At 47.3% G+C, this 15,317-nt stretch overlaps 1 protein-coding gene across 1 annotated transcript in view; it reads left to right on the top strand.

Annotated features, from left to right (window-relative positions):
• The window catches only part of LOC102379424 (ADAMTS-like protein 1), a gene marked incomplete at its 3' end in the record, with an annotated part of 697,172 nt that overhangs the window by 546,676 nt on the left and 135,179 nt on the right, over positions 1–15,317 (top strand). The window lies entirely within an intron of this gene.

The following is a 15,317-nucleotide window of genomic DNA, read 5'->3' as shown; positions in this document are numbered from 1 at the left end:
GGAAATGTATGTATGTTCAGTTCTTGTTTTTTTTGCATTCTCAGGGGAAAATTCACTTCTGACTTGGGCATGCCGTAAATCTTTGGGAAAAGGTCTATGTAGGATTTGAGTCACAGGCAGGCCTTTTTCACTGGGATCAACTTGACCTGGACTGAAAAGTTTGCAGTCCCACAGTTGTCAACCCAGTGCCTTTTGCAGCCATTAGCTGTAAGTACACACATGCAATCCACAACCAGTCCTGTCAAAAACTCCTTAAGAAGCATTGGCTTCCTTCCACTCCCCACTTTTCAGTGTTAGGAAAGAATCCAGCATCATAGAAACCAATCCAAACTGATCGGAGGTGATCTAAGAATACCTGTTAACCAAAAAATTAAATTGAAATAAAAAATATTGGTCGGCCTGATGGTTTAAAAAAAAAAAAAAAAAAAAAAAAAAAAGAGAGGTTCAACCTCTGAGAAGAGATGGGTGGCTTTTGAGTGAAAACTGTAACTTATTCTCTCCAGGGAGATCAAGTCCAAAGTTTAGTTCTCTCTTTCCTCCTATAAAGCATATTGATGTTAACAGATTTCTCCTGCCTGGGCTTGTGTTTTTTAAATTAAGCATTGTTAAGTCTGCCCAGCTTGCAGCAATGCTTCAGACAGCCCTGACACCCTCCTTTGCTTCTGCGTTCATTTCACATAATCCACTATAAATGTGCAGTGCAGCAAACCAGCACCACTTCTCACAAACACATGCAGACTGGCTTAATTTAAACACCTGGAAGAGGGCAAAGGCATGCAGCTAATGACCAATACAGATACCCAACAGGGTCACTTTCTGTGCTTGTGAATGGAATGTCCTGCAGTTGTAATTTGGGACCTAATCCCACTTCTACTGAACCCAGTAAGAGTATTGTTGGGGCTGGAGCTACATGCTAGACTGCACTATATCTTTACATGCTTTTCTTATGGTAAATAAAGAGTGACATTCTAGTCCTACCGCTGTCAATGGAAAAATTACTATTTGCTTTAGTTGGGGAGGATTTCACCTGGTACCATGTTTGGCACAGAGTGTAACATGTAGCTGGCAGCACTCACTTTGGCCTACATAAGGGATGTCAAACTCACCCTGGGCCTCAGGCCAGATCTGGACCATGTGGGCTTCTCCCAATCCTGTTCCCGGGTCCAGTCATGAAGGTCCACATTCAAGCAGTGGTACAGGTCAGGGATTGGGTGGTAGAATGGGTTGGGGAACTGGGCAGCAGCAGGCAAGCAAGGGCTGTATCTGCACAGCCCTTAGACACCCCCTGCTGTTGGGGTCCAGGAACCCCAAATTCTGTGACAGGTCATACTACGCTAAATTCTGGTAGGTCGCCTGATTACTGGTGGGCCAGTTAAACAGTTCCATAGGCTGGATCAAGCCTGTGGGCCATATATTTAGACATCCCTGACCTGTATGAACCCCTGAAATTTCAGTGATTTTCTTTTTGTGCAGCAGGTAGAACTTCTTGTGCTTTCTTGCATACCACTAGTCTAGTCCGGGCTTATGACATAAAGAAAAAGTAATATACAGATGAAGTGGCTCAGTTTGCATATCTGACCTCAATATGTTTTTTAGACTGTATGACATTGGCTTGCCTTCCCATTATCACTAGCATATATGTAACAAAGAAACACTGCTTGTCCAAAGGGATCTGTAAGCAAGCCAAGTAAACACCAAAAGATAGACCAGAACCAGAATCTGGAATAGGAATGCCTCCAAGCATTTAAGAAACGCAGCTCCAAATTTGAATTTTTGTCTTGGGGCACATCTCAGCACAGCTGATCCCTTTCATTTTGTGCCATTGTAGTGAGCATATTTGTTATTACCCTGAAATAGAATAGTTTTCTGATAGCATACTGTTAGGTTAACAATAATTTGGATTATTAAGAAGTATTAGCTTTGCAGCTGAATACAAGGCATGACCTGTGGCCTAGCAAATGCCGCTGACCACAAGGCAAAATGATAACTAAGCCTTTGCTTGTGTCAAATAATCATTTTAACTGTGTTAAGCATTTTCTAAGTAAAATGCAGCAAGTAAATCTGTGTCTGTGTGCTGTAAAATCAGCTACAGCAAGAAACAAGATAAGACAAAAAAGCCATTGTTCTAAGTACAATGATCGTGTCCTTAAAAAGTATCTACTACTACAAGTTCTTGCTAACCTATCATAATGTTACTGTTACTTAACTTTTAGCTTTTAAAAAGTGCTAGTTCAGCTTCATAGAAATATACTGTTATAAAGATTTATAAAACACCACCCAAATATTGCTTTTGTTAACCCTATAAGTCTTGCCTTATTGTAATAAATATAAAAAATCGCCTCACCCTTGAGGGGGGGCTATTTTGCCTCTTTGCTGGTCATTGCTCGAGCAAATAAACTGCAGTAAACCTTTACCCGTGGTTGTCTGGTTCCTATACAGCTAGACAATGAACCCCAGGGAGTTTTCTCCCACCACACCATCTATTTCTAGCCTTAAATCCTCATGATGATTTGTTCCTGTTCAAGCATAAAAGGAGAGCACAGGAATCCCTAAAGCAGGGGTGGGCACAATACAACCTGCAGGCTAGATTCAACCTGCCAACTGCTTGGATCCTGCCCGTGGGCAGGCACCCACCAATTGATTTTATCCAGTCTGTGGCTGCCCCTGCAGAGCTCTGCATAGGGCTGAGGCCCACCCATTCCTACCTGGGGCAGCCCACGCCACCCTCTTGTCCATGCCTGCCACAGGCCTGGCCCCAGTCAGCAGGCACAGCTTCCCAGCAGGCCTGCTCCCCATGCAACTGCAGCCACCTAGGCACTGCTTGGCTCCCCCCGCCTCCAGAAGCTCCTCCTCTTGCCCTGCTGCACTGCTCCAGGCAATGCAGGGAAGCCGTGGGGATGTGTCCCACCCACCCGCCTGGTGCAATGAGCAACCACAGCAAGGTGGCCAGGAGCTGGAGCTAGAGCTGTGCACACAGGCAGGAGCCACCCAGCTGTAATTTCCTCCCACCTGGCTGAGCGTGTGGTGGCCAGAGCACATCCCCATGGGTTACGTGCATTGCCTGCTGCCCAAAGCAGCGCAGCAGGGGCAGGGGCAGGAGGAGGAAGAGGAGGAGAAGCTGCTGGAGGCGGGGAGAGCTCAGCAGTACTCTGGCAGCTGCAGCTGCACCAGGAGCAGCCCTGCCAGGAAGCTGTGTGCACTGGCTGGGGTTGGAGCCAGTGGGTGAAGGCAGAAGCACAGCATGGACTGATCCAGGTGAGAGACGGCCAGGCTTAGCATCATGCAGAGCTCCGCAGGGGCAGCTGTGGGTCAGATGGGGGGAGGGTGCAGACTATACCTGCACTGCACCACCCCGACAAGCTGTGCTGCACATGCCCCTTGCCCTCCTTCCCCCCTCTACCATACTAATCCCCATTCAGCTCCTGGTACCTAGTGCATGTGCAGGTCTTTCTCCTCACACAAATCCACCCCCCCCAATACATACCCCCACACCCTCCCCCTCATACAATACACAAAATTAAGATTTTATTTTGAGCTATTATGTAATCACCTCTATATACACTACTCAAAAGAATATCAGGACACAAATTATTTTTTGAAATAAAATTAAAATATGTTATAGTAGGTGTTTGTTTTTTAGTATATGATTTTTTTTAAATCTATAATTTATTAAAATGGTATATCCTGAAAGATCTTAGTTATGAGGCTCATGACAGCTCACCAAAACTCATTAAGTGGCACTGCAGCTGAAATAATTGCCCATGCCTTTACTAAAGGAACTAAACTCTAGGTAGCAGAAATTGGAAGGTATTGAGCACGACTCTCCATTACAGTATACAAAACTTAATGGTTTTGCTTTGCAGGGGTTTGAGTGGACTGTGGGTTTGATTCGTGTGTTTCCACGCATTTGATGATTATTTCGAGTTCTGGGTTCCAATGCAGGTAGACTATTCAAAAACAATTTCACCAGCGGCATCTGCAGGCAGTCTGCGATTGCTGCTTGCTGCCACCGCCGTTGCTGGCAGCATCAGCAGGCTGTCACCAACTGCCGGTCAGTGCTCGCCACTGATCCACTGCCTGCAGGAGTTCCCCACTTACTGCTGCCACACCCCCACCGCCGACAGTACCACCATGGCCTGCTGCAGCTCGCCATGCCCCCCTCAGCCTCTGGGGGCACGCGATGTTCATGCTGCCAGGTCAATAGGCTGTGCATGTGCAGGTTCCAGTTATATTAGATTTAGATAAGAAGTTCCTGGTCTGGCATGCCTTGAAAAACAAAACAAAATGAAACAAAACTAAGCAAATAACGTTTGCCTTTCCAAGGCTGAACTTTAAGAGTGATTAAATCTAGAGTAGTTCTGTACTGGTACCTGATTTTCAAATGTAACTGCTGGTTAATGAAAAATTGTGGAGAAGAGGAGAGGCAGGGAGGGAATAGAAGAATGGTTTCAGTCTGTATAAGAACCAGGATTTTCAAAAAGCCATGTCTGTCTCTAATCCTGTACAATCTGTGCTGCCAGGAATAGAGTAGTGTGGTTCCTAAAAATTAAAGTAGAGTTATAGTCATCTCTGGATAGAGCTCGCCACTTCAGATCACCTCCTCTTACTTAATGCAGTAAGCTCAGATCCTCTGCTGATCATGATAGCATTCCTTGTTAACATTCCTTGACAATGTGTGGCTTAGAGGAATCCTATTTCTAGCCATGTCACTGACTCTGTGTCAGCTTTAGCGAATTACTTGATCCAGACTCATGTGATTTGCCCAGGGTCACATAAGGAGTCAGTGGCAGAATGTAGAGTAGAATGCATTTGTCCAAGGTGACTGGCTAGGGCTAAACTGTCAAAAGTATTTACATTTGTAGGGACCTACTTAAATTGGAGTGAGACAGGAATTTTTGTGGCCCATTCACAGAGCCAATTTTGTTAGCCTTTTGTGGCAGCCCTAACCCTTGGTGGTGATTGACAGAGAACAGTGCCATAGCAATGAAGTTTGGTGCCCAGGGCCTGCAGCAGCAGCCCGCCTTTGCTGCGCACACTGATCTGGGGGCACCCCCCCATATTTGCCCAGGAGTGCACGCAGCAGTGGGAGCCACCCTTCCCCTTCCCTGCACCCCCCACAAATGAGCTGCTCAAGGCTCCGTCCCACACCCCACTCTGGCTGGACAGTGCCTGTTGGCACCCCTTCACTTCAGCACCTGGGGCAGTCGACCCACTTGCCCCCACCCCCCTTTGCTACTGCACTGACAGAGGCCCTGGCCCTTTGCACTGATTGGTGGAGATGCCATGGGGGGTAGGAGGGACAATGGGGTGGCTGCTATCTTGATTGCTGGCTGCCTTTCATGCCACTCTGCCCCTGTAACCTCCTTCTTGTCTGCTAGTCTTTGTGCCACCATGTTAGCTGGTGCCTTCCTCCCTGCATTTTATTTTTACTGAGGGTTTTTTTTGTTGATTTTACAGATTTGGCAGACAATTCTGGATTATTCAGTTTGGCTGATTTCGTGGAAACCATGAATTAAGTAGGTGCCTATACATATATTAGGTAGATCCTTTGTTGGGTGACCAGTTTCAGGTGACTAATATCCAGATTCTAATGGTACTCAGTACTTGAAACTTCCTTTGGCTCCATCCAGAGTTCTAAATGAAAATCTCACCCTAAATGTCTAGAATTCAGTACCCAAAAATGAACTCATCAGAAAGAAGAGGTCACTTTTGAAAATGCTACATGCACAATTTTATAAAATAAACAACATTAAGGTTGCAATGTTAAAAATTCAAAACTTAGAAAATGCCCTAATTGAGTTTGTCTATGCAACTGTAATTTAACAACCTTGAGCATATGAATTATGATACTGTCACGTCTTATTTCCTGCCCACTGTTCAAACCCTGCTCTGGAGACGGGGCTATTAATTTTCTGATGGGCTATTCTGTGGCACTCTTCATTTTAGTATTTAAGTACTTTACAAATATTCATGCATTTATTTTCACAATTACCCTGTAAGTTTAAGGGGTAGAATCTCCATTTTGCATGAGAAATAGAAGTAAAGAACAATTGAGGTTAGAAGTATCCTCTGATTTTGAGGAATCATCAATTTGCAGTAAGGGGATGTGGGGACAGAATGGTTTAAGAGCTTTAGTATCCATCCAGAGTAGTGAGTTGGAGCCTCACTCTAGACTCGTGCTAAAGGCTGTCCCTAGTTGAGTCGGTTATGACTGGACAACCGGCCATCAGGCTAGGGAACTGAAGAAGGCCAGTTAAATTGTTACGCACATCACTTCCTTGTGTGCTGTAGGCTACAGCCCTTGATATGCCTTACCTATGCTAGCCAGGTGAGCCACTCAGCCTCAAAGCAGTTTGGAATTGGAGGTGCTAAGGCCCCAACTACACATTACACTTAAGACATGTTTAAGTAGTTAAATGATTAAGTAGTTAATCACACTTTAAGTAGTCACAAAGCCACACATTCAATCAATTAATGGCTTCATAAAAAGAGGAATAAGCTACAAAGTTATTCCACCAAAATGTGTAATAAATCTATAGCTGCTTTCTGTCATGCTATTAATTAAATCTGTGGCCAGGGGCCACTCTGGCTGGGAGCCCATGTGCACCCCCAAGCCAGGGAGCTTCTAAGTGATGTTTCACAGATTTTGTGGCTGGAACCCCCTTCAGCCATGGAAGCTTGCTTCTTGCTCGTTCAGAAAGAGACCAGGACTGGGCTCCCTCTACACCAGCAATAAGGCACAATGGGATCTAGTGTGTGGTCCTGCAATCATGCCTCCTGCCATGCATGTGTGACATGGCAAGTGACGTGATTGTGTGGATTGCACATTAGATTGCATTGCACCTTAACCTATACATGTAGAGGGGCCCTAAGGGCCTGATATCTTAGAATACCTAGCTCTATATAGCATATGGTGTGTTTAAAGCCCTGCTTCCCTTAATTTTTGTTGTACTTAGGAGTACCATTTTTCATACCAGACCTCAGTCTCTCCAGTCATCCTCCCTGAAAGTGAGGCTGAAAAATCAGAGACCATCTATGCAAAGTTTAGTATAAGGTTAGAGGTGCATTAAAACTTAGCAGCAGACTTTAGAGAATTTAATTCCCTAGGGCATCATTCAGTTGCTTTAACCATAACACCATCCTATTCTTCCTGTAGGGCCCTATCTCATTCACTATGCACTTTCCAACTTTTGCAACACATGAAACAGCCTTCTTTACCATTTAACAGTGATTAACCTCCAGGTCATGTCCATCCTGTATACTAAATGAGGTACAGGTCCTCTGAAAAAAATAGCATTAAGGTTGCAAAAACTAACTTAATTATGATATTTCCTAACTTTTGAGTGTTGACTTTGCAAACTTAATAACTTGACATGTTTTTGTGTCATTTTAAACTGAAAAAACAGAAATGCCATCATGTGGCCTCAGACTGATACCTGTCTAATTAATCTCTGGGACCGAAACCTTTAGCTGCCTGCATCCACAGACATTTAACACTGGAACTCTTTGAGTAATTAACAGCAATAGCAGGCTTATGTAGACTGGCACTATGAGGGGAGGGAGACTTTGCCAGTGGGTTTCATAGATATTTGCTGACAAAAGAAGAATGGCAAAACTGAGGGCAAAGGCATACAAACTAGTTCTGGTGAGGAAACTGGGGGCTTTACTGCATGTCAGATGCTCTAAAGTATTTGCCCATGTGCAAAGGCTCTGGGGTAGCCATGATGCATGCAGCAGTGCCAGCTGTTGTGGTGCCAATTGTGGCAGCACATTCAACCATCACTGCATTGGCAGCTATTTTTGCATTCACCCGCAAAGGCAGTACCCAGGGCTGTAGCCCCAGTCATCCCTCAGTCACTGTGCTGCCTGCGTGTATGCTCTAATCTGCGGTAAAGGAAAGCTAGCTCCCAGTAACTTATTCTTGCTTCATTGTGGAGCACGCTATCAAGAGTAAGTTTAATTTACCTCAGCATAAGAATGTGTATATGGGCAGTTACTGCAGAACAGCAATGGAACCTCACTGTCTTTTACTTCATGGTATCCTAATTGTGTAGGAATACCCTCAGGTATCTTGGGCTTCATTCCAGGCTTTGAAGTGGAACAAGCTGTGGTATGCACTGCCTCCCCCACCAGCCCCAAGCTCAGCCACTTCTGACTTTTAGCCATAGTCTGTTCCAGTCCATTGTTTTCTCCTTATCCCAATACCATTCTCCTCAGTCAGGCAGTCCTCTTTTGCATTCTACAAAATTCTCATCTCAATTCCAGTCCTCTTGCACAGGAAGTCCCAGTTTGTCTCTCTGGACTGCCCATGCCCTAAGTCTCCCTGGGGGACCAGTGTTCTCATGCAGCCACTACATCAGGGGCAAGCAAAATGGCCAATCTGGGCAGAAGCTGGATTTCATTTCCTAGCATCCCCTGACCGCATGGCTGGGGCCAGTCTCCATGGAGACCGTAGCTGCATGGGAAAGCTCAAGGCTGGGGTTGTCATGGAGACCAGCCCCAACCATGCTGGCAGCGCACATGGCTAAGCAGGGCAGGGGGCTGCTCCGGAGTCACTGGGAACTTGTGGCTTTCTCTGGAACCAGGGCAGAACCACAATTTCCATCCTGAATGCTCTGGGCAGGGGCACGCAAGCAGGGGATTGCAGCTGTGCCCCAGCTCCTTGCAGTGGTGACATCCTGCTCTGGATCAGGGGCAGAGCTGCGATCCCCTGCCTGCATGCCTTTGTCCAGAGCATGCAGGCTACAGATCATGGCTCTGCCGTGGCTCCAGAGCAAGCTGCCCCATTGCAAGTTCCCAGCAGCTGCCAGCACGGCTGGAGCTGGTCTCCATGGCAACCCCAGCCTAGAGCTTTTCAGTGCAGCTGAAGCTGGGGTTGCCATGGAAAAATGGAGTCCACTGCCGACTGGATCTGGCCCATGGGCTGGACTTTGCCCATCCCTGCACTACATGTTTTCCTCAGCTCCTCATTCCAAGTCTCTTTGCCCAGCCTGTCCTCATTCCCTATTCCCAGCTCCTCATTCAAGCTCTTTCCTCTGCTCTGGCTTCCTGTTGCCAACCCAGTGCTTGGGGCTTCCAGTCTTTTTCCCAGACAGCCCCTTTTTTTCCTTTATTCCCTGATTCCTTATCAGATTTCTTTCTTTCACCACATCCTTTTCAGCCTCTACGCCAACCCTCTCTTCCAGGCTACTTGTCCCAAGCTATTTTTTCCAATCCTCTGCAGGTCCTGCTCTTGCTACTTCTGTACTTCAGTTAGGAAACTCCCACCTTCATCTTTTCTAGGCTTAGTGCTGGGGGTTAGTCAGTGAGGCATTGGAAAAAGAATCTCTGCTATCAGTTCAGATGTTTGCACTATCCTAGAGCTGAAATTACAGGAAAAGTCCTGCATAGTTGCTGACTAGTACAAACGAAATCTTTAGGGAATTGATGAGCACTGAGATATCTCTACTGAACATATGTGCACTGGTTCCCCTCCCCCAGAGTCTTGTAACTTGCCTTTAGCATGGATAAAACAAAGCATTTGCCTTAAAGCTTCATTCCCAGAGATAGCTGAGCAGTTTGGGCTGAAATTAGAGGAGAAATCAGCCTAAAGCAGAATTCTGACATGGAAAATTTCTGTCCAAATATCTGAACTTTAGTAATGAAATAAGCTGTTGAACACACATTCTTAATGTTTCCTTACATTATACATTGTAAGAATAGGCAGTGTTACTATGCTATAGTAGAGAGGCAAGGATTTCTTAAGGACAAATCTTTTAATGGACCAGCTATGTAGTCGGGATAAAGATATACAAGCTTTCAAATGCAAGACACTCGTCCTCAGGTCTGATCACAAGGAGCCAGGCACTGTAAGAAATCCATGCCTCTCACTATCACCCTAAGTCATCCTTGCCTCTCACAACTAAATAGCTGGTCCTATAAAAAATATTGCCCTATGAAATCCTTACCTCTTGCATAGTTTCTGGACCATCATGGTTACAAGATAACTCTTACACTACTATATGCTATAGTAGGCATAGGCCAGGTAAAGAAGTTACACTTATTGCATGGTAAGCTTGCAGAAAGCACTCTCCTACCATAATTAAACAGATAAGCAGGGCATATAAAGTACTATAAAAATGGAGGATCCCGCTCTAAGATAACTGGGCAGATGTGGCATCAGAGTTTAGTGCTGTAGGTAAGAGCACTGTAATGAACATCTGTACCAGACCCCACCACAACTCATGTTAGGTCTCATTCTGCCAGCAACCTGTGGGGCAGTCAGAATGGGGCATGAATCCACTCCTCCCTCCTCCCAGGGCTACACTCTAGTCTTTGCCAGAGCTCATTGCATTTGTCCAAGCTCTGGGCTGGCCCCACCTCTGGGCTCTCAGTGACCCAAAGTGGTGCAGCCCCTGTTTCCAAACCCAACCCCCTTTTTCCCTTTGGCCAGCTATGAGCCACTGTTTGGTATTATCACCCAGTGTGCAGATTCCATCTACCCCATCTGGGCATTTGTATAGATTGCAGCTTTTGATTAAGTGCTGTGCTGATTGTGGACACCACATTCACACAAGGTGCTGTCCAAGATGTTCGTCTTGTACAGTATTGTTTTGAAATGTCCATAACCACGTCTTGCTCTGCTCAGCTTGACCCATGCTTCTCTGTCAAGGTTGTGCCCAATGGGGGATTCATTTGGTGTTGGTATAAAATGCTGTAGGAATAGACTTCAGACCACATTACTCTGAGCAATCATTTCATTTTCATTCATCCCCACCCCTTATCTAAATTTAGCGGAACACACAAGGTCATAGTACCCAGCCTGGTGAGCTCTCCATGGGCCCTTGGTAGGTTGGCATAGTCTCATGGGGAAGGATATGGTTACCTACTCTGATATTCAGTGTCTCTTGGTTTGACAGTTGTCCAGATGGAAGACTGATATTACTGATATATTGATGCTCCCCACTGACCTCATGCCTATCAAACACACCCTCCCCACCACACCTCTGCAACCCCCGTGCCACTGGCCTGGAATGAAGCTGAGGTGCTAGGTTCATTACCCTCTATTGTGAATCATAGAATTATAGAAAATTAGGGTGGCAAGGGATATCAGGAGGTCATCTAGTCCAATCCTCTGCTCAAAGCAGGACCATCCCTAACTAGATCATCCCAGCCAGGGATTTGTCAAGCTGGGCCTTACAAACCTCCAAGGATGAAGACTCTCCCACCTCTCTAGGTAACCTGTTCCAGTGCTTCACCACCCTCCTAGTGAGAGTTTTTCCTAATATCCAACGTAAACCTCCCTTGCTGCAACTTGTGCCCATTGCTCCTTGTTCTGTCATCTGCCACCACTGAGAACAGTCTAGCTCCATCATCTTGGAAACACCCTTCAGGTAATTAAAGACTGCTGTCAAATCCCCTGTCAGTCTTCTCTTCTGCAGACTAAAATCCAGTTCCCTCAGCCTCTTTTCATGTTGTTGGGGGCTCATTAGTCTGTGTTGCATTGAGTGGAACCATAAATATCGTTAATTAACAATGGACTGCCCTATCCCTCAAGGTCACATTGCTTTCCTAAGAGAGGCCAGCATGTTGACATGGATCCACTTAATGCAAACCAGCACCCAAATACACCCCAAAAGATACTGAAAGCTTTTTTGAGCCCCACAGCTGAGGAGTAACTAACAGTCACAATTGTGGTTTTTCTTGGGCATACCTCTGGGTGCCATTTTCAGAACACCTACATATAAGCACTGCTGTGGGTAAGGCACAGCTGGAATTGGAAAAATTCCCCCTAGGGAATCCCCCCACCTACTCCTGCCTTACTTCTCCTCCCAGAGAACCAGAGAAAGTTCACCTCTGCACCTGGACACTTGGGTTTCTCAGCCCTCCCGACTCCCACAACAGGGAGATGGACCCCAGGCATGCAGGTTTTCCCTACTGGGAGGCAGAATGCAGGCATTCCACAATGTGGTCAGTGCTGAGTTGTAAGCAGCTGCATGGCTTTTGGCCCCAGGTGGGGGAAAACGTCTGAACAGGGGACTTGCCATAGGTCCCTCAGTGTCTCCTTGGTCTGCAGACTTCCTATTTGTGCATGGGAGGCCCAGTTGTGATGTTGCATGGGAAGCCCAAGATGCTGGATCTAGGATACTTGACTGGATACCTGCAGAGCGCTGGAGATGTGTGTTGCTGGAGATACAGCATTGGCAACATGAAGACCAAATGGGACCCTTGATGTGGGAGATTGGAATGGACAGGTTGGCGATTGCTTGCACCGTGGCACATGAACAAGCTGTCCAGGGCCAGATATGTGCTGTGAAGGTCCAAGAATGAGGTCTATAGATGGCCACCTGCTGTCTAACAGAGGCCACCTGCATCGCTATGGAGCAGAGAGAATTGCAGCACCAGGATAAGGAGTTTATGCACAAAGAACACTTTGGGTCTAGCTACAACAACCCTGAGTGGTATCAACACCACCTCCTGCAGAGAGACTGTAGTCCAGACCCCTTAACATGGAGAGTCCCAATCCAAAAGACTCTCCTCTGGGGTGACAGGAATGGGAGTCCCACAGAGGCTAACCCTGGATGGCTGCCAAGGAGGAGTACTCTAAACTATGCATTGATTGGGAGATGCTGGGGAGCAGGGGACCCTGGAACATGAGATGTGGCATATGGGAGCTGCTGACTCAAGATCCAAGGATCCAGGAAGATGTCTGGCAGGACCTGCTTTGGGGAGCAGAAGTGCAGGACAAGAGCGGGACCAAGCTGCCCAAGACCTGATGCCAGAGCAAGCATTGACTCAGCTCACCTTCCAGGGCCACCTCACTACCTCATGGCAGGGGGGAGGGGTGGGGAGGGGACAGCCAAGGCTCAACTGCCACCAGGTCAGGTCAATCCAGGCCTGGGTCCCACTGTGGGGGACTGGTGCAGCCTCTGCAAAGATAGGCAGCCCCCTGGGCTTGAGTCCAAGTTCTGGAGTGGGTAAAATTCTAGTCTTCTTTATTATGCACACAAAACATTTGGCAGCTGCAGCATTTAATTAAACAGAAGTGTAGCAGTTTCATGCGTGGCATTCCCCCTGCCACTACAAGATTTCTTGTTGGTAAGTTGAGTCCCCCATGGCTTCCCACCCTCCTCCCCGTCTCACCATCAATACTGCCAGGTGTTGCCAGGGTCTTTCTCCACTCTCTTAATGTTAACTGAGAAGAAGGTTCCAAGTTCCGGACTGGGCAACGTTCCACTGGTTTTGTTTAATAAACACACTAGCAGTTTGGCAGCTTCCACATTTGATTAAAATGAGACAAGTTTTTTCCTCAGGCCACATTCCCCTGAAACCCTGGTGTGTGCCCTTGGTGGGGCTAAGGAGGGAGAAGGGAAGAGGGATGGTTCCTGGTCAGCCAGCATTGTGGTGCCAGTGATGCAGGGCCAGAGAAGACTGGGGTAGAGACCCATGGCCTGGTGCCAGGGCAGGAGTACTCAAACCCCTCCAGCGATACTTGTCAGGAAGGGCTCCTGGTCCATGCGCTTGAGAAGCTATTCTGCTATGGCTTCATAGATCCAGACAGCCTGCTGCTTTGCAGGGCCAGGGCCACCACCAGTGGCCAGGGGGTTGGAATACAGACGTCTGGGACAGACACCCAGACAGACACACACACACACACACAGAACCCAGGGGTCTAGGACTCACACACGTATATGCATGCATACATGCACAGAACCCAGGTGTCCAACACACACACACACACACACACACACACACACACACACACACACACACTAGGTGGCTCGTGGCCATGAGGGCACATGTCATGATGAGCCACTGTTGCATCAGGTCCAGGCAGGCAGCCCTGGTGCCCCCAACAGCTTATCAGCAGCCCAGGGAGCCTGCAGGGCAACTGGGAGGCATACGAGAGCCCTTTCTACCTACTGGACTTGACCCATGCAGGCAAGTTCTGAGCCTCCCCTTTCCCTCCCTCCCCCACACCAAGGGCTAATGTGTATTCTGCTTACTCCTGACCTAACCTTGGGAACTTACAGTAAAGCTTGAAAGTTAGAGCATTTCCACCTTGGGCTTCTTGAACATCTGTACTTAGCCATAGTTGGTGGCAACTGTAGATAACACATCTTGCACTTTAGTCAGGTTTGCTATAAATCAGTGTTTCTCAACCCATGGGGTGCAACCCAGAAGTGGGTCACAAAAATATTTGAAAGGGTCATGAGCAAGTCCCAGAAAAATGTGGGAAAGCATAAGTTTCCCCTTGCAGGCTGGCAGCATTTCAGCCTGCAAGGAGCTGCTGGCATGATTAGAAGTAGCGGGTGCATGCCAGCACTGGGGGAAACTGACCAGGCACTGAGGCTGCATCAGGACAAGGGTGAAGGTCCCTGCCCCTCCAGTGGGGGAAGAGGATAGGGGTGTCCTTCAGGAGTGGTGGGGAGCTGTGTGTCTGGGCTGGCAGTACTGGAGCCGGTGCCTGTACTCACAGGGGCAGGGCACCCAGGAGATGCTACTCAAAGGGCAGGTGGGAACATGACCAGGCTGCCATGACCAGCTGGGGCCCCCTCTGGCAGGGCTATGGGGAGCCAGGGGGCTGCAGGTTGGGAGTGAGAGGCACCAGCATGGCCCAGGGGGCAGGGGACTATAGCTTGGGTGTGAGGGGCACCGGTAGGGCCAGGGGGCTGTGGGTGGGGATTGATGGGCACTGGCAGGACTGGGGGTCTGTGGCTTGAAAGTGGAGGCATCAGCGGGGTCAGGGAGCTGTGGGTCAGGAGTGAGGGGCACTGGCAGGGCCTGGGGGCTATAGGTTAGGACTAGCCATTGATGTTTATAAATGGGTCCTGGTACAGAAAAGGTCAAGAACCACAACTATAAATGACTGCTAATTAAGCAAAACAAGACCTGGATTAATAGTTACCTAAACTAAATCAAAGAAGCAGATCCCTCCATCAGCTTCAGTAGATCCTTTTGGAAGCAGATATTCTGAATTGCTCTTCTTTAGGAAACATTTTTTCTTTTTCCATTGTTTTACAAGCCAGTACCTTTCCCAGGTGTATTGATGTACATAACCAGCTACTTCCATCCAGGTAAAATGAGCAACCACAAAATAGTTAGAAAGTGGAGCAGGTTAGGAATTTTCTAAAAGGCCAGTTTATTGAAAATGAATCCCCATAAATGGGCCAATTTTGCTGAAGCACTCATTGTATCTAGGATGCAATTTCATAGTGCAAAATAGAGAACTTGGAGAGTACAGGAGCCCAGAGGTTAAAACATGCACCTGGGCTATCCCAGGTGAATTTTTGCACTGCACCAGAGACTTGAATGTCTGTTTCCACAGCCCAGGCAAA

This window comes from Alligator sinensis, unplaced genomic scaffold, assembly GCF_000455745.1.
Source record: "Alligator sinensis unplaced genomic scaffold, ASM45574v1 scaffold917_1, whole genome shotgun sequence".
NCBI lineage: Eukaryota > Metazoa > Chordata > Crocodylia > Alligatoridae > Alligator > Alligator sinensis.
The sequence above is the reverse complement of the archived record's forward strand: the minus strand, read 5'-3'. Positions and strand labels throughout refer to the sequence as shown.